Raw genomic sequence first — 27,140 nt, 5'->3', positions numbered from 1 at the left:
CACTTAGCCAACAACAAAAAAGTAAATTGAATGAAGTTGCTCTTTCTAATAGCTGACATTGCTATTTTGATTTTTTCCCATACAACAGCAGGGCAATCATGCAATAATGGTTTTTATCCTGTTCACTGACATTTTCTTGAAGGAGTGCCAAGTTTAATAAAGTGAAGAAACATTTCTTCCAATCTCCATAAAGCTTTGCCTGTAAGTAATAAAATATAGGAGAAAACACCTCTAATATTTAGTCCAATGTTGCTGTGTTTCCCCAAGGTGGTTGATTAACAAACACATAAAGTCAGCAATAAAATTCAATGATGTGTCCACGAACAAGACAAAAATTATTGCTGAATCTACTGTAAGAAATAATTAATGTAAGGCAAATAATGACACTGTGGGATTAGGAGGAGGGAAAAAAACCCACTTGGTGTGGTTTTTAAAATACTCTTGGTGTACTTAAAGGAGTTTGCATGTTTAAGTGAATTACACTAGAGAACATTTACCCTAAGCATCTGTTTTATTATCCACTAGGAACCTGTGCAGATACCTTGGCTAACCTCTTCCTTGTCTGCCAAGGTAAACATGCCAAAAAATGGATTGGGTCTGGCCAAGAATGAAGCATTCTCTGCTCCAACAAGCATTTTTTTCTTTGTCATGAGGGAGCACTCAACAGGTATTCCAAAGGCACACGTGCAAAATGGAATTCTCTCTGCCTGGTTGTGGTGCCTCTTCCTGCCTCAGGACACTTTCAGAGGGCTGCATCTTTTCCCAGTGGGACCTGGATGATTTATAACTCTGGAGAGAAGCTTACACTCCATCTAATTGGGTGGCCAACATTTGGACTCAATTTTGAAATTCTTTTTTTTTTTCTTTCTGCTGTCCTTATAAACCAAACAGGATAAAAACAAGTCTAGTTAATTTGGATGTGTCTGGGCTGTAATTTTTATCCATTTGTACCTTGCAGCTTAAATTTTGAAACAATTGAACCAGAAGACTTTTGCTGTTGAAAAATTGCTCTCTTAAAGGGTGTGTGTGTGCGTGCATGTGTGTGTGTGTGCCTGTGTGTGTGTGTGTGATTCCAATAAAGAAACATAAGGAATCATTAAATTGTAAGCTTCTTGAGGGTATGATCTTGTTTTATTAAACTTTGTATCTTTTATGGCCCTAATTTAGTAACTGGTACAGAGTAGGCACTCATAAAATGTTTAATTCAGTCACTTTAATTCATTCCTTTTAATCAACAAATATTTACTATTTTCCTAACGCTATCAATCAATTGATAAATGAATAAAGAAATAAATGAACAAATGAATGAATAAACCGCCAGCTTCATGATATTACCATATCTCTCTAACATCATGCGCTCTTGTGTTCCATGTCCTCAGAAAATATAACAATTTTTTAAAGCCTGTGACAGTCCATAGACCTTATACTTGGGAAATAAAAACAGCAGTGAATGTCACTAGTATCAAGGAAAAACATTTTTTAATGTACAGTACATGTAGCTTCATGGTAATTAATGATTCACTTGAGTACCTTCTGGATTTACACACACTGTGGGTATTCTAATATCAGTCAACATTGAGCCTTTACTGTGCATGAAGGAATGTTCTAAATTGATGTGTATTTTCTAATGTAATTCTCATGACAACCCTACAAGGTGGGTACTGTTACCTCCCCTTCAGAGTTGGGGAACTGAGATGCTAGTAGGTGAGGAAACCCTGGCAGTCTGACTCTAGCACCTTAATCAGGCCGTACTTCCTACCCTCTCTGTGGTGCCATTGACCGGTCCATCCACAGTAAAGAGTCTGGCCTGTTGCAAAGGGCTCTATCTGCTTAGAGCAAACTTTCTTCTTTACCCACAATCATCATAATCATAAACTTCAATAAGGAAACAGAAGGTTTGAGTTGTACCGACCAGCAAGCAAAAAGAGCTCCATGAACCGACATTAGCGTAAGGATTTCATTTGTGCAACACGGTGCGGGCCCCTGAGTGTGTGTGTGTGTGTGTGTGTGTGTGTGCAAGCTCGCTCATGCACATAAAGGGATGCACAGAAAAATAGTTACCAAATATGAACATTCATTATCTCAAGGTGATGGCATTTCAGGTGAATTGGACCCGTTCTTTTACATTTTCCTGTGTTGTTTGAATTTTTACAATGAGTAATATGTCATTTATAAAATCAGAAAAAACATACTAAATTATTTTTGTTGTGGAATAAAGAGTGGGGCTCTGGAGTCAGCTTGGGTTTGAGTCACTGTGTTTCTGAGCTTGGGCAAGTTTCTTACCCTTCCTACCTTGGGCTTCCTTATCTGCAAATAGGGCTAATGAAAGCACCTGCTATGGGAGTGGAGGAGAGGATATGACAGAGCAGTGTATAGTGCAGAGTCTTAGCCACTCTCACAGGCCTGAGGAAGAATGTCAAAGGAAGATGCACTTGCATTCAAGGAAACTCCTGTGGGTGGCTTCTGAAGAAACAAATGAAATTTGCATCCCTAAGACCTGCCACTGGCTCTCATTTCCAAGGAAGACCAGGCCACCACCACAGGTCAGGCAGTTAGATTTGTTTCAACTCCAGTTTGGATTGTCAAAACCCCTTTTCTGTTTCACATCAGGAGTTCAAAACATCTCCAGGCAGCAGTGCTCCAAATGACTCCACTCTTGGCCTTCCTTGCATGGGAATCGTGTGGGAACAACATTCCAGAATGTTTAATCCATTGGTCTCCTTTTGTCTGGCCAAAGAGGAGGCGTGTCATGTAAAACAAGTATAGTAGGTCTTGTCTTTAATGCTGACAATGCAAGTTTGCTCTTTGAAAAGAGCAGTGATTGGCAGTAAAATCCATCCGAGGACCTGATGATGGAGACAACTGGCAAGGCTGGTTTCACTGCTGCTTGTGGGTGGAGGATACTCTTGGAGAAGATCGTGGCAGCTGAGAAAAGAAAAATGCAGGCGCCAAGGGCCTGAGCAATAACACCACACTTTGTCACCTTCCCTGTCCGTGGAAGAACTTTGCGATATTTGGAGGAATTCCCGGACGTCTGTGGCCAGGTTCAGTGAAAACCTGCATCCCTTGGTTTCCAGAACAGCCAGGGCAGGGCATGTGATAGAGGCTAATCAGCCTCACTCAGGTGAGATTTCTACTTTGGGGGATCAAGTCTATGGGTGAGGGTGGCACAGGGGATGTCTGGCTTCCACAGGTGCCGGAGGTTTACAATGTCAAGTTCCTGGTGGGGCAGTAGCCCCAGCGGTTTCTCTAGTGTCTGGTGGGGCAACAGTTGCAGTTTCCTCATCAGGCCATTCTGGGCTTGGTTTTGTCCATGGCTCCTGGAAGCTTTGCCTCAGGTCATCCAGTATCTTTTTACAAACTCCTTCTGCTTTGTTAGCAGCAAGCTTCCTTACATATAACTAAGAACCCTGAAAGATACGAGTGCCGAATACTAGGGAATTCTCTTCAGCCTTCCAGGGGCCTGAGAAGCACTGCTGGGCAGAGCTACTGCTAACGAGTCATGCACTTTGAGACTCTGAGCACGAGTGCACTCTTCGCCCGCCTGTTTATCACTGTCTAGGACGACGATCATCTGAAAGGGACGGTTTACCACTTCACACACTCGGGGATTCTGATGCCCTCATTCTTTTTTTTTTAAGCTTACACATACATATTTTTTTTAATTTTTATTTTGTATTGGAGTATAGTTGATTTACAATGTTGTGTTAGTTTCAGTCAGAATGGCCATCATCAAAAAGCCTACAAATGCTGGAAAGGGTGTGGAGAAAAAGGAACCTGATGCCCTCGTTGTTCTTCGCATAGGAGTTTTTGTTCCCATATCAGTGGTTCTCAAATTTTGTTACACATTACATTCACCTGGGGAGATTTTAAAAATGTCTTATGCCCAGATCAACCTCCATACGAATTAAATTAGTCACTGGGGGTGGGGTGCAGGCATCATTAATTTTTATGTAGCCAGGTCTCAGAACCAGTTGTCTAATCTAATCAGTGGTTCTTAAAGTGTCCTCCCCAGACCAGCAGCACCTGAGAGCTTGTTAGAAATTCGGATTCTCGAGCTCCATTCCAGACCTACTGAATCAGAAACTCTAGGGACTGATTGCCACCCCACAGCAGCAATCTGTGTTTTAATAAGCCCTCTTTGTGGTTCTGTTGTACACTCAAGGTTGAGACTAAATCACTCTCATCTGTCATGTAGGCATTTTTAAAGCTTACTCTTTCAGGTCACTGCTTAAGAAAACTTTCATTATTTCAATTAATACATCAGGATTCAAATTTCTTCACAGAGAGAATTTTCCATGTCCCAGAGTCAGTACAGATTCCAAACCAACTCCATTCCTGATAAGTTTTGAGTGAATTCATTTTTTAAAAAAGCCTAAAATATCTATTTCATTGTGTCTATTCAATGAGACTTTGTCTACTTAATTTGGAAATGTTGAACTAAAAATAAAATAAGGGGGGCTGCTTAACATAACACAACCAGAGACTTGAGCTCTAGCAAATACACACACCTGTGCATGCATGCACACAAATGCACACATGAACAGATTCTCATGTGCACACACACAGTTCCATGAGGTGAATGTCACCCGTCCCTAGTGGCACTCCTGGATCTAAGGGACAGGATGAAATTGGTGGTTGACCAGGAGAGACCTGTATGAGACACTGCATTGCTTGGCACAAAATCGTAGAGTCCTAGGTGAGGACTGTGACCTTTTATCCTGTGACCTTTTCTGTAATAGACGATTGGACTTGCTTTCAAAGCCAGCTTTTGTCACTTACCAGCCGTGACATGAGAATACTGATGTTCCTCCTCTAGTAACAAGTCCATCAATCAACAGTTTTACGGCTGTTCGTTTTATTATTGCTCTTAGCATCATAATGGCAGTGGGCACAGGGAGTGCTTCCAGATACAATCGCCCACTTGAGACTTGCAAGCACAGAGAAGGATTTCCCCATCAAACTTATTTTTTGGTTCAATCCTGAAAAAGGAGGCTTCAAGAAAGCCTGAAAGAGAGGAGAGTTTGGAGAAATTTTCAGTACAAGCCCCCCTTCCCAACCTCTGAAATAAAGTAGAGCACCTGGGTTTCAGGAAATCATATAAGAAAGTGAGTAATCAGCTTAAGGATGTTCTAAGGTGTCTATTCTCTATGTAATATGCTCACATTTGCTATTTTGAAAACAGCATAGTGATCAGTAGCTAACACCCTTCCATGAAGGACCTATTAAGGGACTAGTGGGAAAAGAAGAGATATGTTTATATCACATCTTGTGCGGTGAAGTCCTTAGAGGAGATTGCAGCAGCTTCAAAATGAAGAAAGGGAATGCCAGGGGTCTCAGAAGTGATAGTTGATAATCACAACCAACGTTAATTAAACACTTCGATAATGCAAATTAAGCATTAATTGTCAGGTTCTGGGATAAGAGTTCCCACCCATTTTATCCAGGTACCATCATGAGCCCCCATGTTACGGATGGAAACTGAGGCACAGAAAGTTTACCTAAACGCAGTTTCCCGATAGGCGAATGTCTGAATTTGAAACTATTTGCCACACTTGACCAGCCAAAGAGTGAGAGATGACTTCCATCTCCGCCCCACCCCTTAATTAAAATCTCCAGGGTCCTGTTCATCTCTTCTCTACAGATAACATCGTGTTTATTGCCTACCAATTATGCAGCAAGTGTTGTCTTAGTTTGGAGTGGAAATAATGGTGGATAAGACAGGCACAGACCATCTTCAGGTGGGCGTACAGGAAATAATGGCAGTCGGATATGATCAGTGTCACCCTGGGGGCTTCTTAGTGGGAGTTACAGCTGAGCTGAGAGCTAAAGGAGTTATCGCTGGCCAAGGAGGGTGAAGAGAATCCCAGGCAGAGAAAATAACCTAGATGAAGCCTGGAGGCTGGAAACCACGGCCCTTTAGCAAGACACAAGAGTTCAACATGGCTGGAATGCAGGTCAAGGCCCTCATTAGTTTTTTTAAGAGCTTTTGGCTTGAGCCTGACAACTAAGGAGTCATTGAAGGCCCTTAAGTAGGGAAGGGTCTTGATCAGATTTGAGTTTTAGAAAGATTGCTCTGCCTGCAGCATAGGAAATGTATTGGGTTTGGGTAGTTCCTGACCAGGGGCATGGGGAACATTAACAAGTATCAATCGAGTGTTTCCTCGCCATGTGCCCGTCACCATTCTGGCATTGGGTGCTGTGGTTAACAAGACAGCAAGAGCCAGGTTCTCCTAGGACTCACATGTTAATGGGGGAAGGAAATCAAGCAAGTCTCCACATACCCAGAGGTGATGGTAACCTCCCTTCAGGTGAGAGGTACGGGGTGTTTCCCCTATGCTCCTCAAACTATCTGTACTGAAGATTGGAATTTTTCTCCAGTTCAGCGTAGACCAATGTGCGATTCTAATGGGCATGACTAGTGCACCCTCACACCACATGTGACCCACCACTTGAGCTTGTTAACACCCGAGTGTCCTCTACTCCATTCCAGGAGACCAGTTCATTGATTTTGCACGGCAGTGTTGCAGCAATGTCAAATTGCAACCAAAGTTTTTACACCTTTACTCTCAATTACTCACAACTAGGGAGGAGTATGAGGTAGAAGCAGATCAGGAGGAAGGTTCCATGTTGGAGATATTGATTACGGGGTACTTAGTGGAATACAGGAGATGGCGGGACAAATGAGTATAGGTGGGTTTGAACTTTAATCCACAAACTCAGACGGGAAGAGCAATATACATTGTCATTTCCATTCGTTCCTTCAAGTCAACTTAAATCTGAATCTGATTCACTGTCCCAGAATTTTGAATCAACTCATTTGGATGATAAAGCCAATTTCAACTGACTTCACAGTGAAAAAGAAACAAATAATATTGCTAACCGAATTATGCCTGGGCACCTACTGAGTGAGAATGTGATAGGGAAGGGAAATGGGAGGAACAAACCCAGAAGCCGCAGTATCCTCAGTATACACAGCAGAGTGAACTGGCCCCTGCTGGTAGGAAACTGCTTTTTCCCAAAAGGCCTTGACTCTCCGCATGAGGTCAGTGGTCCGAATCTTGAACAGAGATCCTTGTTAGTCAGTGTCAGGAAGCAGAGGCAGGCCCTGGCTTTCTCCTTTCAGGTAGCCAGCCCTGCAGGCACTATCTCCGTGGCCTTCTTTCTGCTCTTGCAGCCAAGTTCTGGGATCAGGGCTTGGCTGCAGGCTCTTGTGATGACCTTCAGCCCTGGGCCAGCCCAGAGAAGATGTGAACAGAGGCACGTAAGAGGCCTTCTTACCCCCATCTTTTCTAACAGTGATGACATCCAAGGGAAGAGGGTCCCACAGCTTTTCACTTGGTGGTGGGGTACTGGGAAGACTGACCAGGGACTGTGCACCCCCCTCCTCGCGCTTCCCGTGCCTCCTCCACCGCCCCTCACTGGCGGCCCTGTGAGTGCCAGTCTCCTCCGCGCTATCCCTGGGAGGGCGGGAGGCCACTGACCTCACCTCACTGTGCCAACAGCCTTGCCATCATCCCAAAGGCGGTGCTAGATGCAATGAAGGACCAAGATGGATTATGAATGAAAGAAAACTACTTTGTTTTCCATCCCTAGACTAAACTGCCAGCAGTGTACTTTCAATTGACACTTTTACAAATCTAATTATTTTGTGGAAGCACCGTTACAGTATTTTGTACTTGTGTGTGTTTAAAAATACGAATCAGCTAAATATAAACATGTTTTAAGTATCACAACTTCCATTTCTTCATTTAAAAAGATAAGTAAACTGAGAATCTCAAATAGTGGAAATTGTCTGACCCTATCTCCCTCTAAGATGCTTTGCTTCTCCCTCACCCATCCACCCCCAGGAACCTGCCCATTTATTTCCTCAGTTAAGAAAGAAAAAAAAAGAAAGAAAGAAAGAAAAAGAAAAAAATACAGGCAATGGTTTTCCCAGCAGGGGGCAGCAAGAGACAAAAAATATGATGCTCCTTTGGGCTTCCCCAGCCCCCAACTTCGTCTGAAATCCTGGATTTAAATTGGGAAGAGGGCGGCGGTGGGGGAACAGGGATGCGATCCAAACCACAGAACCCAAATTCATAAAGTTAAGTGGATGCAGAACTTGCTGGAACAAGACTTACTGAGGACAATAGCAAGATTGCTTTTTTTTTTTTTTAAAGCTTTATGGAAGAAGGCAGGCCAGTGGAATCTTTAAAAGAATCTGGTTCTCTGTGGTGACGTCCACAAACTTGGTAATATGATTGTTCTTTAGGAAATATCCCATATAAGAGGAAAAAATGTTGTTCTCTTTGAATAAAATCCCACAACCTACCTTCACACTACTATGAGATGGAAACATGGGTCTCACAAGCCAGAAATACCTGGGTAGCTGGGATATACAGCACCCAGCATGGGGCATCTTAAATAGGACTCACCTGATCAGGTGAGAAGTAATATGAGATGCTGGAAAGAGAGTGAGATCAGGTAGGCTTTGTGGCCCAGGACCGAACCTCTCACTGGCCCAAGAATCCTTGTGGTGTGTAAAAATGTGAGCCCTGATATAAAAAAACCTAAACCAAAAGAAGAGTGTAAGGAGAAACAGGAAACGAAATGATTGCAATGGGAGGGTTCTGGTTGGGAAATATTTATCCGGGCTCCCAGGCTGTAAATGTTGTAATTATAAGTCCTGGTAACAACAGCCGGGAGCACTTGGGCTTGTGTCCCTTTCAGGGAATCTTACTAGTTTCTTAGGGCTGCCATAACAACGTACCACAAACTGAGTGGCTTATAACAACAGAAATTTATTCTCTCACGGTTCTGGAGGCCAGAAGTCCTAAATGAAGTGTTGGCAGGGCCCGTTCCCTCTGAAGTCTCTCGGGAAGAATGGTTCCTCTCCTGTTCCTAGGCTCTGGTGGCTCCTGCCATTCCCTAGAGACCCTTGGTTTGTGGCTGCTTCAATCCAGTCCCTGCCTCCATCCTCACATGGCCTTCTTTCCTGTGTGTATGTGCCTGTGTGTCTGAATCTCCTTCCTTTTCCTCTTATAAGACACCAGCCATTGGCTTTAGGGCCCACTCTAGTTCAGTATGACCTCATTTTAACGTAACTCCTTACATCTGCAAAGACCCTATTTTCCAAATAAGGTCACATTTTGAGGTTCTGGATGAATATAACTTTAGGGAACATTATTCAGCCCAGCACAGACCCCAAATAGCACTTCTGTTATGGTGATAAAACTAGACAATGCTGCTCTCAAATCCTGGCTCTGCCTCTTCCTGCCCCTTCATCTCCTGAACCCTGGCTTTCTTATCTGTCAGATGGTAGCAGTAATCCCCAGTGGGACTGTGGAATGGGTCAGAGGTTCCATGCTTGGTACAGGTGGTATAAGACAGTAGGGGAGGCTGGTGGAGCTGCGGTAGGGGCTCCTCTCTCCCATTCACAGGAAGCCCCAGGGTACTTGCCCAGACTCGTCCTCAACTGCTCTGCCCCAAACGCTACTCTCAGGAGCTTCGCTCACCAACTTACCAGCTAGAAATCCGGTATATTGATCTTTGTTGATGAACTGTTGTGCGTCTCCTCCCGGATGAGATACATTTAAAGGGATACTTCCTACTTAGAGTCTGCTTTGGCTTCTTGGGTGATGACAGGCGTGTCAGAGACTGTTACAGACCAATGGAGGAAAGGGGGTTGGGGGACATTTGAGCAGGGCCGTGATTCCTCGGCCTCTGGTGGCATCCAGTAGTGACACCTGACTTTGCTGCGGGTGGGGCCGGCCTGGCTATAGCAGGGTTTTGTTTTGGAAATTTGGCACAGTCAACAGTCACCAGTCCTGGGGGAAGAAAACAGGCACATTCTGAGAATTGTGCTGCAGGCTTTTATAGGAATATTTCTCGTTTCCAGGGGCTCTTACCTTGGGGCTGGTTCGGGCACCGTGTTTGGTACGGCCAGGAGCATGGTTCCTCACCCAGTGTCCACACTGGATGCCCTGAGATGGATAACTGCGAAGGTCCTTTGATATTTGATAGTGTTATTCACTCATTTACTCATCTGAAGTCTTTCTTGTGTCTCTGTTGGGCCAATTTATTGATTCCAAAAGGGAATCTTTTTTAATGTGCAAATATGGTCACCTAGGATTTATTTATAATCAGGAAAAATAAGAAATAGCTACATAAGCATTTTGGCCAGGGAAGGTTAAAAAAATGTGCAGAAATTTTTATAATCTTTTCTTAAAAGCAACCTGTCAATGTGCATTGAGATATATATATTTTAAGTATTTATACTCTTTTTTAAAATTTTTATGAGTCTAGTTTATTTACAATGTTGTGTTAGTTTGAGGTGTACAGCAAAATAAATCAGTTATACATGTATCCACTCTTTTTATAGATTCTTTTCCCATATAGGCTATACAGAGTACTGGATAGAGTTCCCTGTGCTATACAGCTGGCTCTTATTAGTTATCTATTTTACATATAGTAGCATGAAGATGTCAATCCCAGTCTTCCAATTTATCCCTTCCCCTTTCCCCCCCCGCCGGTAGTCATAAGTTTGTTTTCTACATCTGTGACTCTACTTCTGTTTTGTAGGTAAGTTCATTTGTACTCTCTTTTTAGATTCCACATATAAGCGATATCACATGATATTTGTCTTTCTGTGTCTGACTTACTTCACTCAGTATGACAATCTCTAGGTCTATCCACGTTGCTGCAGATGGCATTATTTTGTTCTTTTTTATGGCTGAGTAATATTCCATTGTGTATATATACCACATCTTCTTTATCCATTCATCTGTCGATGGGCATTTAGGTTGCTTCCATGTCTTGGCTATTGTAAATAGTACTGAAATGAACATTGGGGTGCGTGTATCTTTTTGAATTATGGTTTTCTCTGGATATATGCCTAGGAGTGGGATTGCTGGATCATATTGTAGCTCTATTTTTAATTTTTTAAGGAACCTCCGCACTGTTCTCCATAGTGGCTGAACCCATTTACATTCCCACCAACAGTGTAGGAGGGTTCCCAAAAGGGGATTCTTTTCTTGGGCTCATATCAGTCTTTTTTGGTTTATTTAAGGAAAGGTTTTTTTACATATGTATATGCCCAAGATTTTTATAAGCCTGAATCTTCGTGAGTGAGTCAGTGGCAGCTGACTGGAAATGTTTACCTTCCACAGCCAGGTTGGCAGATTCCAACCAGACACAAATAAACATTTTAAGGAAGTGCCCTCTCCATGTCCCACTGACTCAACAAAGCTGGGGAAACAACTAACTCTCTAACAGAGCCTTCCAAGAATGGACCTTCATTGAAATGTGCTTTGACCCAGAAGTGTTCGATCAGATGGACTGAGTTTGTCAAGGGTGTCATAGAGTTTGTTCTTTTGTAAGGATTGGCATTAGACTATATAACCTCACATATCCAATTATCCATTCATTTAACAAATATACAAGTATCACGTGGTAGACAGCTCCTAAAATGTCTCCCAACCATCTCTGCCTCCTGGTACTATGCATTTATATATTTCCTTACAGTTGAGTGTGGCCTGGGCTTAGGGACTTGCTTCTGCCTAAAAGAATGCAGCAAAAGTGATGGAATATCACCTCAAGAATGGGTTACAGAAGACTGTGACTTTTGTTCTCATTCTCTGTCTGTGTGTCTGTCTCTCTTTCCCTGGCCTCTTCTCTCTTTTTCTGGCCTCTTCTCGCTTGCTTACTCTGTCTGATGAAGTAAGTGGCTGTACTGTGAGCCGCACTTTGGAGAGGCTCACGAGGCAAGAAACTGAATCCCTTGAGCTGGGTGAGTGAGCTCAGAAGCATGTTCTACCGCAGTCTAGCCTCCAGTTAACTGCAGCCCAGAATGACATCTTCACTCCAGTTTTGAGACACCTTGATTCAGAGGACCCAGCTAAGCTATGCCCAGATTTCTGACCCACAGAAACTGTGAGACAATAAATATTGATGTTTTAAGCCACCACGTTTTGGGGTAAATTGTTACACAGAGACAGGTGACCAATACACACTTTTCTGGCACTGAATATAAATTGAAAAAAATGTATTGCTCTTTTAAGACATGAAAATGATTTTCATAGAAAGTGGTAACTGCCCTCATTGCATCTGTGTTCAAAATGCAGTGGTAACATAATAATAATGTGGTCTGGGCTTTTAGCCTAAATATATAGGATTCATGAAACTGACCAAAAAAAGTGATTTGGAAGAACTTTTAATTATGTGAGATATTTCTGACTGCTTGGAAATGGCTAAGAACTTGAAAATATGCATAGATTTCAGAACAAAAGGTGTCTGGAACTTGGATTAGAAATTATTTCAGATGATATCAGCCTCTATAAAATTCATCTTTATTAATGGAACCACTGTAAATAAAATTAGAAAAGGAGGTAATGAGGTCATCCCACCCATTTCTGTTACTTCCTTTTCAATCAGTAGTATGTTTTCTGCTCTAGAGTAATTGCAAAACATAGACTATAAATAAAGTATACAAATAATATTTGTGCCAATAAGAATAGAAAGACTTTGAAGGAAACTTAAAGGAAACCTCTTGTTAAAATTTTGGGCCAGGATTCTCCGACTCTTATGAAGTCAAGATACTGAACTTTAGGATCGGTTGAAGTTTCCTGATTTTCTACTCTGTTTATACTTATGTTCCCAAATTTAATTCCAGAAAATTAGCTTGCTACCCAAATGGACTGGAGAGAGGCAGTTGAATTGAAGCATCTGGGGTTCAGTTGAAAGGTCCAAACTGGCTGAAATGGAGTGGTGGAGAGAGAGAGTAAAGAAGAAATCCAAGGACTGTGGGCTGATAAACTCCAATGTTAGGAGGGCTAGAAGCAAAGGAGAAACTCAGAAAGAAAACTGAGAAGGTCCAGCTCGGCCCCGTCCAACACAGAATTCACTGGGAGGGAAAAAAATGTTCATATTGATTCATGAAGATTGTGTCCTTGGTTCTTTCTACCCTCCATTTACGCTCTCACCCTTAGTTATTTTGTTTATTCCCTTGACTACTATATATTCATTCCCATGAAAATGATTCCAAAATTTATGTCTCTATTTCTACATTCTGGACGTCTCTACCTGGATATCTATACTCAAGTGGCATCTCAATGCAGCATGTTCCAAATCAAACTCTCTCTTTTTAAAATTTTTATTGGGGGATAATGTTTTTTTAATTTTTATTGGAGTATAGTTGCTTTACAATATTGTGTTAGTTTCTGCTGTACAGCAAAGTGAATCAGCTATACATATACATATCCCCTATTTTTTGGATTTCCTTCCCATTTAGGTCACCACAGAGCATGGAGTAGAGTTCCCTGTGCTATACAGTAGGTTCTCATTAGTTATCTATTTTATACATAATATCAATAGTGTGTATATGTCAATCCCAATCTCCCAATTCATCCCACCACCATCCCCCTGCTTTCCCCCATTGGTGTCTATACATTTGTTCTCTACATCTGTGTCTCTATTTCTGCCTTGTAAACTGGTTCATATGTACCATTTTTCGAGATTCCACATATATGCGTTAATATACAATATTTGTTTTTCTTTTTCTGACTTACCTCACTCTGTATGACAGTCTCTAGGTCCATCCACGTCTCTACAAACTAATTTCATTCCTTTTTATGGCTGAGTAATATTCCATTGTATACAGGTACCACACCTTCTTTATCCATTCATCTGTCGATGAGCATTTCGGTTGCTTCCACGACCTGGCTGTTGTAAATAGTGCTGCAATGAACATTGGGGAGCATGTGTCTTTTTGAATTATGGTTTTCTCAGGGCATATGCCAAGTAGTGGGATTGCTGGATCATATGGTAATTCTATTTTTAGTTTTTTAAGGAACCTCCATACTGTTCTCCACAGTGGCTGTATCAATTTACATTCCCACCAACAGTGCAAGAGGGTTCCCTTTTCTCCACACCCTCTCCAGCATTTGTTGTTTGTAGATTTTCTGATGATGCCCATTCTAACCGGTGTGAGGTGATACCTCACTGAAGTTTTGATTCGCATTTCTCTAATAATTAGTGATGTTGAGCAGCTTTTCATGGTCCTCTTGGCCATCTGTGTGTCTTCTTTGGAGAAGCGTCTATTTAGGTCTTCTGCCCATTTTTTGATTGGGTTGTTTGTTTTTTTAATATTGAGCTACATGAGCTGTTTCTATATTTTGGAAATTAGTCCTTTGCCCGTTGATTCATTTGCAAATATTTTCTCCCATTCTGAGGGTTGTCTTCTTGTCTTGTTTATAGTTTCCTTTGCTGTGCAAAAGCCTTTAAGTTTCATTAGGTCCCATTTGTTTATTTTTGTTTTTATTCTCAATACTCTATGAGGTGGGTCAAAAAAGATCTTGCTGTGATTTATGTCAAAGTGTTCTTCCTGTGTTTTCCTCTAAGAGTTTTATAGTGTCTGCTCTTACATTTAGGTCTTTAAGCCATTTGGAGTTTATGTTTGTGTATGGTGTGAGGGAGTGTTCTAATTTCATTCTTTTGCATGTAGCTGTCCAGTTTTCCAGCACCACTTATTGAAGAGACTGTCTTTTCTCCATTGTATATCCTTGCCTCCTTTGTCATAGATTAGTTGACCATAGGTGCGTGGGTTTATCTCTGAGCCTTCTATCCTGTTCCATTGATCTATATTTCTGTTTTTGTGCCAGTACCATATTGTCTTGATTGCTGTAGCTTTGCAGTATAGTCTGAAGTCAGGGAGTCTGATTCCTCCAGCTCCTTTTTTTTCCCTCAAGACTGCTTTGGCTATTCAGGGTCTTTTGTGTCTCAATACAAATTTTAAGATTTTTTGTTCTAGTTCTGTAAAAAATGCCGTTGGTAATTTGATAGGGATTGCATTGAATCTGTAAATTGCTTTGGGTAGTATAGTCATTTTCACAATATTGATTCTTCCAACCCAAGAACCTGACATATCTCTTCATCTGTTTGTGTTATCTTTGATTTCTTTCATCAGTGTCTTATAGTTTTCTGAGTACAGGTTTTTTACCTCCTTAGGTAGGCTTATTCCTAGGTATTTTATTCTTTTTGTTGCAATGGTAAATGGGAGTGTTTCCTTAATTTCTCTTTCTGATCTTTTGTTGTTAGTGTATAGGAATGCCAGAGATTTCTGTGCATTAATTTTGTATCCTGCAACTTTATCAAATTCATTGATTAGCTCTAGTAGTTTTCTGGTGACATCTTCAGGATTATCTATGTATAGTATCATGTCATCTGCAAACAGTGACAGTTTTACTTGGGAGATAATTGATTTACAATGTTATGTTAGTTTCAGGTGTACAGCAAAGTGACTCTGTTATACAAATACATATATCCACTCTTTTTTAGATTCTTTTCGCATATAGGTCATTACAGAGTATTGAGTATAGTTCCCTGTGCTATACAGTACGTCCCTGTTAGTTATCTATTTTGTATATAGCAGTGTGTATGCATCAATACCAATCTTCCAATTTTTCCTTCCCCCCTTACCCCCCCAGTAACCATAAGTTTATTTTCTACACCTGTAACTCTATTTCAGTTTTGTAGATAAGTTCATTTGTAGCCTTTTTTTTTTATATTCCACATATAAGTGATATCATATGTTGTTTGTCTTTCTCTGTCTGACTTACTTCACTCAGTATGAGAATCTCTAGGTCCATCCACCAAATCAAACTCTTAAATCTCCCCACAGATGCCATCTTCTCCTGAAACACCTACCTGGATCAACTTACCTAAAAATCCTCCTACCCTTCCCCTCAATCACTATTTCCTTAAATTGTTTTATTTTTAGTAATAGCACTTACCAACAAAGAACATTACATTATGAATTTATTTCTTTGTTAATTCTCTCTCTCCCACACTAGACTATAAGCCCCATGAGGGCAGGGACTTAGCCTCTGATTCCCTGATGTATCCTTTGCTCCAAAAGTGGTCCCTGGCCATAGTAACTGCTCAATAAATATTTCCTGATTCAGGTTTTGTGAAGCCTCTCATTACTGGATTTTAAAAACTAAATTTATTATTTTGAGATAATTTTAGATTTATGTGCAGTTCTAAGAAACAATACAGTAGGGATCCAATGTAGCTTTTACCCAGTTTCTCTCAGTGATAATGTCTTACAAAACTGTAGTGCAATATCACAACCACAATATTGACATTGATGCAGTCAAGATACAGAACATTTCCATCACAACAGGGATCCCTCACGTTGCCCTTTTATAACCACATCCATTTCTTCTTGCCTCCACTCCCTCCTTAACCCCTGACAACCACTAATCTGTTCTCCAATTCTATAATTTTGTCACTTCAAGAATGTTGTATAAATAGAATCATATAACACGTAACCTTTGGAGATTTGATTTTTTTCACTTAGCATAATTCTCTGGAGATTGGTCCAGGTTTTTACATGTATCAACAACTTCTTGTTGCTGAGCAGTGGTCCACAAGATGCATGTATTACAGTTTGTTTAACTATTCAACCATTACAGGACATCTAGGTTGTTTCCAGTTTGGAGCTATTAAAAATGAAGATGTTATAAATATTCATGCACAGGTTTCCATGTAAACAGAAGTCTTCATTTCTCTAGGATAAATGCCCAAGAGTGCAATTGCTGGGTTCAATGATAGTTGCATTTTAAAGAAACTGTCAAACTGTTTTCTAGAGTGGCTGTACCATTCCCACTAGCAATGTATGAATGATCCAGTTTCTCCTCATCCTTACGAGCATTTTGTGCTTTCACTATTTTTTAGTTTATTCTTTCTAACATGTGTGTAGTGATATCTCGTTGTGGTTTAATTTGCATTTTCCTAAAGGCTAATGGTGGTGAGCATCTTTACATGTTATTATTTCCCATTTGTATATCCACTTGGTGAAATGTCTGTTTAGGTCTTTTGTCTATTTTTTAACTGGATTACTTAGTTTTTTTACTGCAGACTTTTCAGACTTCTTAATATATTTGAATACTAGGTTTTTGTTGGGTATATGCCTTGCAAATATTTTCTCTCAGTCTGTAGCTTGTCTTTTCCTCCTCTTAAGAAGGTCTTTCATAGAGCAAAAGTCTTTAATTTCTATCAAGTCCAATTTATCAATTTTTCTTTGATGGATTGTGCTTTTGGTATTACACCTAAGAACTTCTTTCCTAGCTCTGGATCCTGAAATTTTTCTTCTTTGCTTATTTTTCTAAAAGTTTTACAGTTTTACATTTAAGCTCATGACCTATTTTGAGTTAATTTTTGTGTAAGTTGTGAGACATAGGTCAAGGTTCACCTTCTTGCCTATGGATATCAAAATTTGTTGAGAAGGTTATCTTTCCTCCCTTGAATTACTTTCACACCTTTGTGAAAAGTCAGGCGTATTTTGGGAACTCTATTTCTGGGTTCTCTAATCTGTTCCATTGATCTGTGTGTTTATCCCTCCAATACACTCCAATATCACAAAATCCTGATAACTGTAGATATTTAATGTCTTGAAATCAAGTAAACTGACTTCTCCCACTTCATTCTTATTTCTCAAAAATGGTTTCAGCTATTGTAGCTCTTTTGCCTTTCTATATGAATTTTAGAATAATGTTGCTATATCTGCAAAAAATCTTGCTGGCATTTTGATAGGAATTGCATTAAATCTGTATATCAAATTGGGAATAATTGACATTTTGCTATCTTGAGTCTTGCAATCCATGAACATGGTACATCTCTCCATTTATTTAGACCTTCTTTGATTTTTTTCATCAGCATTCTGTAGTTTTCAGCACGCAAGTCCTGTACATGCTTTGTTAGATTTTTACCTAAGTTTTTCTGCCCCCCTCCTCTGCAATTGTAAATGGTATTGTATTTTTAATTTCATTGTCCACATGTTCTATGTTTTATGAATTCTTTATTTGCTAATATTTTATTAAGGATTTTCTGTGTCTGTATATTTTTGAAAATATTGGTCTGTAGTTTTCTTTCTATATAATATATTCACTTGGTTTTGGTATCAGGGTAATGCTAGTCATAAAATGAATTGTGAAGTATTCTTTCCTCTTCTATTTAGTGGAATTGATTGTGCAGAATTGGTGTTAATTTTCCTTTAGACATTTGGTAGAATTCTTCAGTGAAACCATGTGTGCATGGAGATTTCTTTGGGGGAATTTTAAAATTACAAATTCAAATTTTTTAATAGTTATGGAACTATTCCAATTATCACTTTCATATTGAGCAAACTATGGTAGTTTATGGGTTTTTTTTGAGAAATTGGCCCATTTCATCTAAGTTTACCAACTTCAAGTCAACATGATGTCAAATTTGTTATCAACAAACGTCAAATTTATGTGTGTAGAGATGTTCAGAGAATTCTCTTTTTATCTTTTTGGTGTCTGCAGGGTCTGTAGTGATATTCTCTACTTCATTCCTGATGTTGGTGATTTGTGTCTTCTCTCTCTCTCTTTTTTTTTGTCAGTCTTGCTAAAGATTTGTCAAGTTCATTAATCTTTTCTACTCAACTCTTTCTTTCATTGATTTTCTCTGTTTTCTATTTCAATTTCAATAATTTCAGCTCTTTATTTCTCCGTTTCTTTTACTTGCTTTGGGTTTAGTTTGCTCTCTTGAAATGGTCGCTTATATTATTCATTTGAGACTTTTCTTCTTCTCTAGTGTATGCATTTAGTGCTATAAATTTTCCTCTCAGCAGTGCTTAAGTGTCTCCCACAAATCTTTTCCAGATTTATTGAGATATAACTGACAAATAAATATTTGTACAACTTGATGTTTAGATATATATATGTAATAATCACCACAATCAAACTAATTAGCATATCTATCACCTTACATAGTTACCATTTTCTTTTCCTTGTGGTGAGAACACTTAAGATCTACCTTCTTAGCAAATCATGCATACAATACAGTATTATTAACCATAATCATCTTGCTGTACATTAGATCTCCAGAACTTAACTTGCATAACTGAAATTCCCATGAATTTTGATATGTTGTATTTTCATTTTTGTTCAATATATTTTTTAAGATTTCCCTTAAGATTTTCTCTTTGATCCCTGGATTATTTAGGAGCATGTTGCTTCCAAGTTTGGAGATTTCTGTTATCTTTTTAAATTGATTTCTAGTTTGACTCCTTTGATGTCTGAAAACACACTCTGAATACTCTGTATAATTTCAATTCTTTTCAATTTGTTGAAGTTTACTTTACGGCCCAGGACGTGTTCTGTTTTGTTATATATTCTATGGGTACTTGAAAAGAATGGGTATTCTGCTATTATTGGGTAGAGTGTTTTATAAATGTCAATTATATCTTGCTGGTTGATGGTGTTGTTGAGTTCTTTGGTATCTTTGCTAATTTTATTCTATTTCTTCTATCAATTGTAAGAGAGGACATTACATTGAAGTCATCAACTATGATTGTGGATTTGTCTGTTCCTCCTTTTAGTTCTATCAGTTTTGCTTCACATATTTGGTACCTCTGTTGCATAAACATTTAGAATTACTTTTTTTTTTTTTTTTTTTGGTGGATTGGCCCTTTTATCATTATATATGTTCCTCTCTGTCTCTGGTAATTGTCTTTGCTCTGAAGTCTATTTTATCTGGTATTAAAATAGGCTCTTCTGCATTCCTTTGATTAATGTTTGCATGATGTAACTTTTTCCATTCTTTTGCTTTCAGCTGGCTCCTATATCATTATTGACGCATATAGTTGAGTCCTGTTTTTAAATCCACTCTGCCAATCTCTGTCTTTTAGTTGGTGTATTTGGAAGATTTCCGTTTAATGTAATGATTGATGTCAGTGCATAAATGTGCCATTTTAATTTTTGTTTTATTTGTTATCACTGTTTTTCATTTCTCTGTTTCCTTTTTCCTTCCTTTCTGTGGATTACTTGAACAATTTTTAGAATTCCATTTCTGACTTATCTGCAGTATTTTTGATTGTATATTAATATAGATATTTTTAGTAGTTGTAAATATTACTTTATATGTACATAACTTAACACAATCTACTGGTGTTGCCATTTTACCAGTTCAAATCAAGTGTAGAAAACTTACCTTTCTTAATGTCCCTTTACTCTTCCCCATTTATAATGTAATCATTGTAAATATTTTCTCTACATACATTTAGAACCAAAGCAGACAGTGTTTTCCTTTCTACTTCCACCATCAGATATACTTTAGAAAACTCAAGAGGAGAAGTAAATTCTATTGTATTTATCTGTGCTTTTGCTGTGTTCTTTCTTCCTTCTTAATGATCCAAGGTTTCTTCCTTTATTGTTTTCTTTCTGCTTAGAGAACTTTAGTTAGCCATTCTTTCAGCGTAGGTATGCTAGTGACATATTCTCTTAGTTTCTTTATCTGAGAATGTTTTGATTCCTCTTTCATTCCTGAAAGATATATTTTCACTGGAAATAGGATTCTGGGTTGATAGTTCTTTTCTTTCAACATTTGGAAAATGTGTCACTGGCCTCCATGGTTTCTGATGAGAAATCCAATGCCATTCCATTTGTTTTCCCCCTTTAGATAAGGTTTTGCTTCCCTCTCATTACTGTCAAGACATTTTTCTGTCTTTATTTTTCAGAAGTTTGATTATGATGTGTCTTGGTGTTAATTCCTTTAAGTCAATTATGTTTGGGATTCACTCAGCTTCTTGCATCTGTGAACTTATATCATTTGGGGACTTTTCAGCCATTATTACTTCAAGTACTTTTTCAGCTTAACCCTCTTTTCCCTCTCTCTTTGAGACTCTGTTGACATGAATGTTAGATCTTTTTTTATAGTCTATCTTGTGTATAAGTAACGTCATTCTGATAAATTGCAGGGATGGAGTTTACCATTTTTCTTACAGTCACAGCCAGGCACTGCCTCCAGCATGTATTAAAAAAAAAAAATCCATGCCTACTGTAAATCCATTTCTCTCACAGTGTGTGACCTTCTGTGAGGGCTCCCATATTTCTTTCTTTATTAAAGGCAGGTTGGGACTTCACAGCATTTAATAGGCTCTTTATCTCTTAAAGAAAATTTTATGAAAGACTTATAGAAAAGGCAAAATGAAGCTTGAAATAATGGAAATAATTTTTAGAGAAAAAGATCAAAGTAGTAAAAAAGATTAAATATAATGCTTTGTTAAAGGGCTGGCTTTGAACATAATACTTTCTCAGAAAGGCTTTAAGAGAAATAAAATGGTGCTCAAAATTCCTAATGCAGCCTCAGAACAGAGTGATTTACCCTTGATTAACAGTTGGAAAGCCCTGTTATGAGCCAGTCTGAGCCTCCGTTATTGAAGACAGGTGCTTGCAGCTAAACAGTTTATCAGTGTTCATAAAAACAATCAAGTCCATCCCTTAACGCAAGGTCTGGTCCCCTCGAGTGGGTTCATGCCTTTGCTGTCTAGCCAAACTCAATCCTGCTTGATTGACAGGTGTTAAAACATCATCATTTGTTCCTGGAACAAATCTGAGAGTGTCCCCGCACCCCAAAAGTGACTCCAAAGCCCCCAGAACTTCCCCTGTTACCACTTTCACACTTTACTGATACTCCTTCTTGAATGTCTGTCTCCTCATATACACTCTGTGCTCTGTGACATCTGACAAAATCCCGTCTTTTTTCTCAGCACATGAACCATGCACTGGCACATGGGGGCACTGAGTAAATGTTTGTCTAATAAATGTCTAAGTGAACAAGATCTCTCTATAGGTGTAGAAAAAGATCTACCCACTCCTGACTCTATACTTCATTCACTCTGTAATTTATTCCAAGAAAGTTTTATGGCTGTCTACTATGTGCCAGGTGAGGTGCTACACACTGAAAGTACAAGAAAATAAAATGTGATTTATATTCTGGCCAGGAGCTCCCATGGAAATATCCTGCCTGACCTATGCTCTCACATGTTGGGTTGGGCTCCTACACGTGTCCCTAGATTAGGGTTTGGCAAATTATGGTTGGTGAACCAAATCGGGCCACTACCATTTTTGTAAATAAAATTTTATTGAAATGTAACCATGGTGATTTATTTGTGTATTGTCTAAAAACGCTTTCACACTAGAATGACCTGTAAAAGCCTAAAATATTTACTGTCTGAACATTTACAGAAAAGTGTTGCCAACCTCTGCCTTAAATCATAAATTGGGGAATGTTGGATATGCCCTCCCCTTACCTGGAAATTCCTGCGATGCCAAAAAGCGGGCAAAGACATGGCTCCATCCGTTAGCCAACACATCCTTTGGTCAAGACTATTAGGGGAAAATATTTAATTAATAAACAAAATATATATTGTTCCCCAAAAATCTGCAGATCACATATTACTGTTAACAACCTGATTTTACTGGACTGTCTTCTATCTGCATTAAGACTCCCAGGATGGACTCACAGGACTCACTAGCAAAGGTGGTCTGTAGTCAGAGTTCAGGGCAATTGTTTGGCTCCCATTATTTAGAGGTGGGGGACACGCGATATTTAAGCATGCGCAATATGCAGCTCACACCCCATTGGCCTTGAAGTCAGACCGTGCCTGGCATGTTTGAGGAACTGCCAGGGGTTCAATGTGGCTGGAGGGAAGTGAGTGAGGGGATGCAGTGGGGAATAAGATCAGAGAGCTGGGAGGGGATGAGGAGCTGGCCACTGAAAGGACTTGGGTTTGAGCTCTGAGTAAGATGGGAGCCATCAGTAGGTTTTGAGCAGAGGAGTGATCTGATCTGATTTGTGTTTTAAGAAGATCACTCTGGTGAACACGTGGGGACTAGACTGGGGCGGGCAGGGGGGGAGGGTGAAGCAGGGCCATTGGTGAGGAGGCTGTTCAATGACCCAGATGAGACACGATAATGGCTGGCTGAGCCCAGGAAGCAGTGGCGGAGGTGTAAGAGGTGGTTGGATTCTGCACTTTGAAGATGGAGCCAATAGGATTTTCTGAGGGATGAAATGTAGGAAGAAGAGTCAAGGAAGGTTCCGAGGTTTTTGAACTGATGAACCGGAAGGATAGATTGCCACTGACTGAGATGGGAAAGACAGAGAGAATTGGGTTTTGGGGGGTGAAATCAAGAGTTCATTTTAAACATGTTTGACATGTCTTATTTTTCCCGAATTTCATCCCCTTCCCTTGAATTACCCTTATTTAAAAACCAGGACCTCGGGGCTTCCCTGGTGGCGCAGTGGTTGAGAATCTGCCTGCCAATGCAGGGGACACGGGTTCGAGCCCTGGTCTGGGAAGATCCCACATGCCACGGAGCAACTGGGCCCATGAGCCACAACTACTGAGCCTGCGCGTCTGGAGCCTGTGCTCCGCAACAAGAGAGGCCGCGATAGTGAGAGGCCCGTGCACCGTGATGAAGAGTGGCCCCCGCTTGCCGCAACTAGAGAAAGCCTTCGCACAGAAACGAAGACCCAACACAGCCAAAAATAAATAAATAAATAAATAAAATTTAAAAAAAAAAAGTTGTTTCCTGTAGACAATATAGGTTGCATCTTAAAAAAAAAAAAAAAAACCAGGGCCTCTACATTCTTTTTTTCAATAGTTGATTTACAATGTTTCAGGTGTAGAGTAAAGTGATTCATTTATACATGCATACATACATATGTATTATTTTTCAGATTCTTTTCCATTATGGATTATTACAAGATATTGAATATAGTTCCCTGTGCTTTATAGTAGGTCCTTGTTGTTTATCTGTTTTATATATAGTGGTGTGTATCTGTTAATCCCAAATTCCCGATTTATCCCTCCCCCTGCCTTCCCCTATGGTAACCATATGTTTGTTTTCTATGTCTGTGAGTCTATTTCTGTTTTGTAAATAAGTTCATTTGTATCATATTTTTAGATTTCACATATAAGTGATCTCATAGGATATTTGTCTTTCTCTGTCTGACTTACTTCACTTAGTATGATACTCTCTAGGTCCATCCATGTTGCTGCAAATGGCATTATTTCATTCTTTTTTTATGGTTTAGTTGTATTCCATTGCGTGTGTGTGTGTGTAGACCACATCTTCTTTACCCATTCATCTGTTGATGGACATGCAGCCTGCTTCCACAGGCCCTCTACATTCTGGTTTCTAGACCTGTCCCACTCCCTTCCCTTCATTAACACCCCAACCAAGAGATGACAGTGTAGCACAGTGGTTAAGAGTGTGGACTACAGAGACAGAATTCTGCACTCACATCCAGGTCTGCTACTTCCTAGCTGTGTGACCTTGGAAAAATTGCTTAAGTTCTCTGAATTTCAGTTTCCCTATTCGTAAAATAGGAAAAAAAATAGTCATTGCTTTCCCCTCATGGTTGTTGTGAGGATTTCGAGGGAGATTATATGAGAAACTGGCAAGCGTACTGTATAAGTGTTCTCTCCCTGGCTATATCCCAGTTTCCTGTATCCAAAGTTTTTTCCAGTTTCCTGTGCCATACCTCAGGACTGGGGTGTGAGGATGAGGTTCTTAGGGGAGGGAGACAATGTGGGGCAGGTGAGAGGGGAGGAGCCAGGATCTAGTACAAGGATCTTTGTCTACTAGACTGGCCTGGGGCTTGGGTGCAGGTATGATTGCCCAAAGAGAGCTGCCCAGATAGGCGAGTCACATAAGGACTTAGCACCCTGCCATCTCTTGGAAATAAACCATAATGCCTCCCAGGTGTAAGAGGGGCAGATGGCGAGGAGGAAGCCAGGACCTGACTTGAGGCACAGCTAGGAGGAGAGGGCAGTGGGTTAGTAGCTAAGCAAGTAATGCCTGGTGTCCAAGCCCAAGGCAAGAAGTATTAAGATTTTACAATGGCCTGCAAAGGGCTTCTAGGAAGAAATGGTGGGATTCTAACAGAGGCTGGAACAGAGTGATGGAGCATAGGCATCATCTGGAAGGTTTTTCTATGGCTGGGGCTCTCCAGCAGAGCCCAGGCCCTTGTGGTGAGTAGATGAAAATAACAGTTTTCCTCCAGACCCATGACCCAGGTGTCCCTACCTGAGTGCTGGGCTCTGAATCCCTGTCCTTCCCATGCCCACACACCCTAGTCCCTGGGACTGAACCATTGCCTTTATTTCAGGAAACTCTTCCACGGCCCAGTTCCACTGTTAGGGAACTAACAGCGTGTTATTCACCTCACCCTTTGATGAGCAGTTGAGTTCTCCAGCTTTGGAGTCAACACTGGTCACTGCCCTGCTATATAACAGAGCACTTCTCTCATGCTCTCAAGCCTCAGTTTCCTGATCTAGAAAATGGGTATACTAGTAACACCTCCCTCTCAGCATTAGTTGTGTGGATTCAATGAAACTTAGCACTGAATCTGTCACACTGCGAGTGTTCCTGGGATGGCAGCCATGATTATGATCATGAAGTTGACTTGCCCGCCCAGCCTACTTTTCACTGCTTGGTCATCAAGCTGGGTGATTACCTCCTGTGGTACAGAAAAAGATGAAAGGAGTCTAAATTTCCTTTTGTAGTTTAAAAACTGGATAAGGATGCAATTCTTTAAACAATTTTCATGTTTTTAGCAATTACATGATGTTCTTATGGAAAGACCACTGAAAGATGGTCCTTGTTTGCATGTACGAATTCCAGTGTGTTTATTAAGAAAGTCTCTGGTTTTATAGTCACACCTAGATGTATGAGGTGTAAAATTCAGGAGGGGCAAAAAAGTAGTCCCTCTATTACCATGATGAGCATTCACATATCTAGAGCAAAATAGTTCTGCTTCAGAAAATTCTAATCAAGGCAGCCTTGGTGTTAATTTTTCCTATTCGGGCACCCCATGAGGCTACCTCACAAATGCCGTTTCATTCTTTTTAAGGAGATGCTGCACCCACCGATTGTCCAGCCCCTCACCCTAAGGAGAAGTCTGCACAGCGTTTGTAGCAAAGCATTTTCCTCTAGCTCCCATCTGGTTCTCTAAATTAGCAGAAGTGCTTCTGCAGAGCAAGATCGTATTATGCAGCAGAAGCCACAAAGATGTCAGAAATTCTATTCCTAAGAATTTATTCTAAGGAAATGTTAATAAGAAGGCAAAAACTATGTGCAAGAAGATGCTTCCCACAACATTAACTAAAGAGGAGTAAAAATATGAGAAGTGAACTAATTGCACAATAATGTGGGAAAGTTTGTCATGAAATATTGAAATTTTGAAATTTTGAATATTGAAATATTGAAATTTTTAAACATGAAGGCTTTGCAAACATAGAAAATGTTTTTGATGGAATGTTAAATGAAACGGCAGAATACAAAATAGACATTGCTTGTGGTTGCAAGCGTATAAAATGCTTATATGTGGATGAGCATGGATAGATAATGGGCAAAAATGAAACATTACTTGAGGTTGCTGGAAATAGAATTTGTCCCCTCAGAATATTTGTCCATGCTGTTGCCATGACAACTTTTCAACACAAATGTTTAAAATAATTAAGTAAACCAGAGGGACCAAAGATGTGGACTCCCTAAGGCTTTGTGAAATGATGCACTGCTTACGAGAGAAAATGCCTCCTCCGTTGCTTAGGCATACTTACAGATCACCTGCTGACATGCATCTTTTCACTGAGGCGGGAAGCTACTATTGCCAGTAAATCTTCAATATGTGCCTCATAGACATCAAAGGCCCCAAATCTATGTAGCCAGAGCTAGAAACACTTGCTGCCTCCACCAGGAATTTTACAGTGATTGATTTCCTGTCCAGAGAAACTGGGTCTGGATGAAAGGAAAAGTTTGACTTACATCCCTTTACCTATAGGAATTGTAGGGTCCATGCTTTGAATAATTAGTTCTTTAAGCCAGACTAGGCTTGTAAACAAATTCATTTTTCCTGCTCTGTAGTCGTTCGCTCATTCATTCACTCACTCACCAAGCCTTTTTGAAACATCTTTCATGTGCCCAGCATTTGCTCTGCATGAAGAATTAAAATGCATAAGAAATAATCTTATCAAGAACTCAAAATCTAATTGGGAAAGACAGACAGATCCTCAAGTTTACATGATGAGTTAAGGTCTTGCTTTCATCATCTGTGAAGTGGAGAGAGGATTTAGTGAGGTGACATGTGTAAGAAACACCTAGGAAATAGATAATACTTGGGAAATACTGGTTTGTTTCCTATTGACATTGATCATTGGGCTGCTGTGGTCATTCTAACACGGAGGAAAAGCAGAATTCCTAAGATTTTGCTGATTATAGGAAGGGAAGGCTCCTCAGATGCAGGGACGCTTATCCTGGACCCAGGAGGATGGATGGGATTTCTCCAGC

At 40.0% G+C, this 27,140-nt stretch overlaps 1 long non-coding RNA gene across 1 annotated transcript; it reads left to right on the top strand.

The window, feature by feature from the left end:
- Positions 1 to 1,141: 1,141 nt before the first annotated feature.
- LOC309661061 lies at positions 1,142 to 23,351 on the top strand. The gene is made up of 2 exons (XR_014263840.1): positions 1,142 to 3,124; positions 23,062 to 23,351. It is a non-coding gene; the product is annotated as an uncharacterized lncRNA (long non-coding RNA).
- Positions 23,352 to 27,140: the final 3,789 nt, after the last annotated feature.

This window comes from Balaenoptera physalus, assembly GCF_965194825.1.
Source record: "Balaenoptera physalus genome assembly, chromosome: 5".
In the NCBI taxonomy this organism is placed as follows: domain Eukaryota; kingdom Metazoa; phylum Chordata; class Mammalia; order Artiodactyla; family Balaenopteridae; genus Balaenoptera; species Balaenoptera physalus.
Note: the sequence above shows the minus strand (reverse complement) of the source record. Positions and strands in the feature narration are given on the sequence as shown.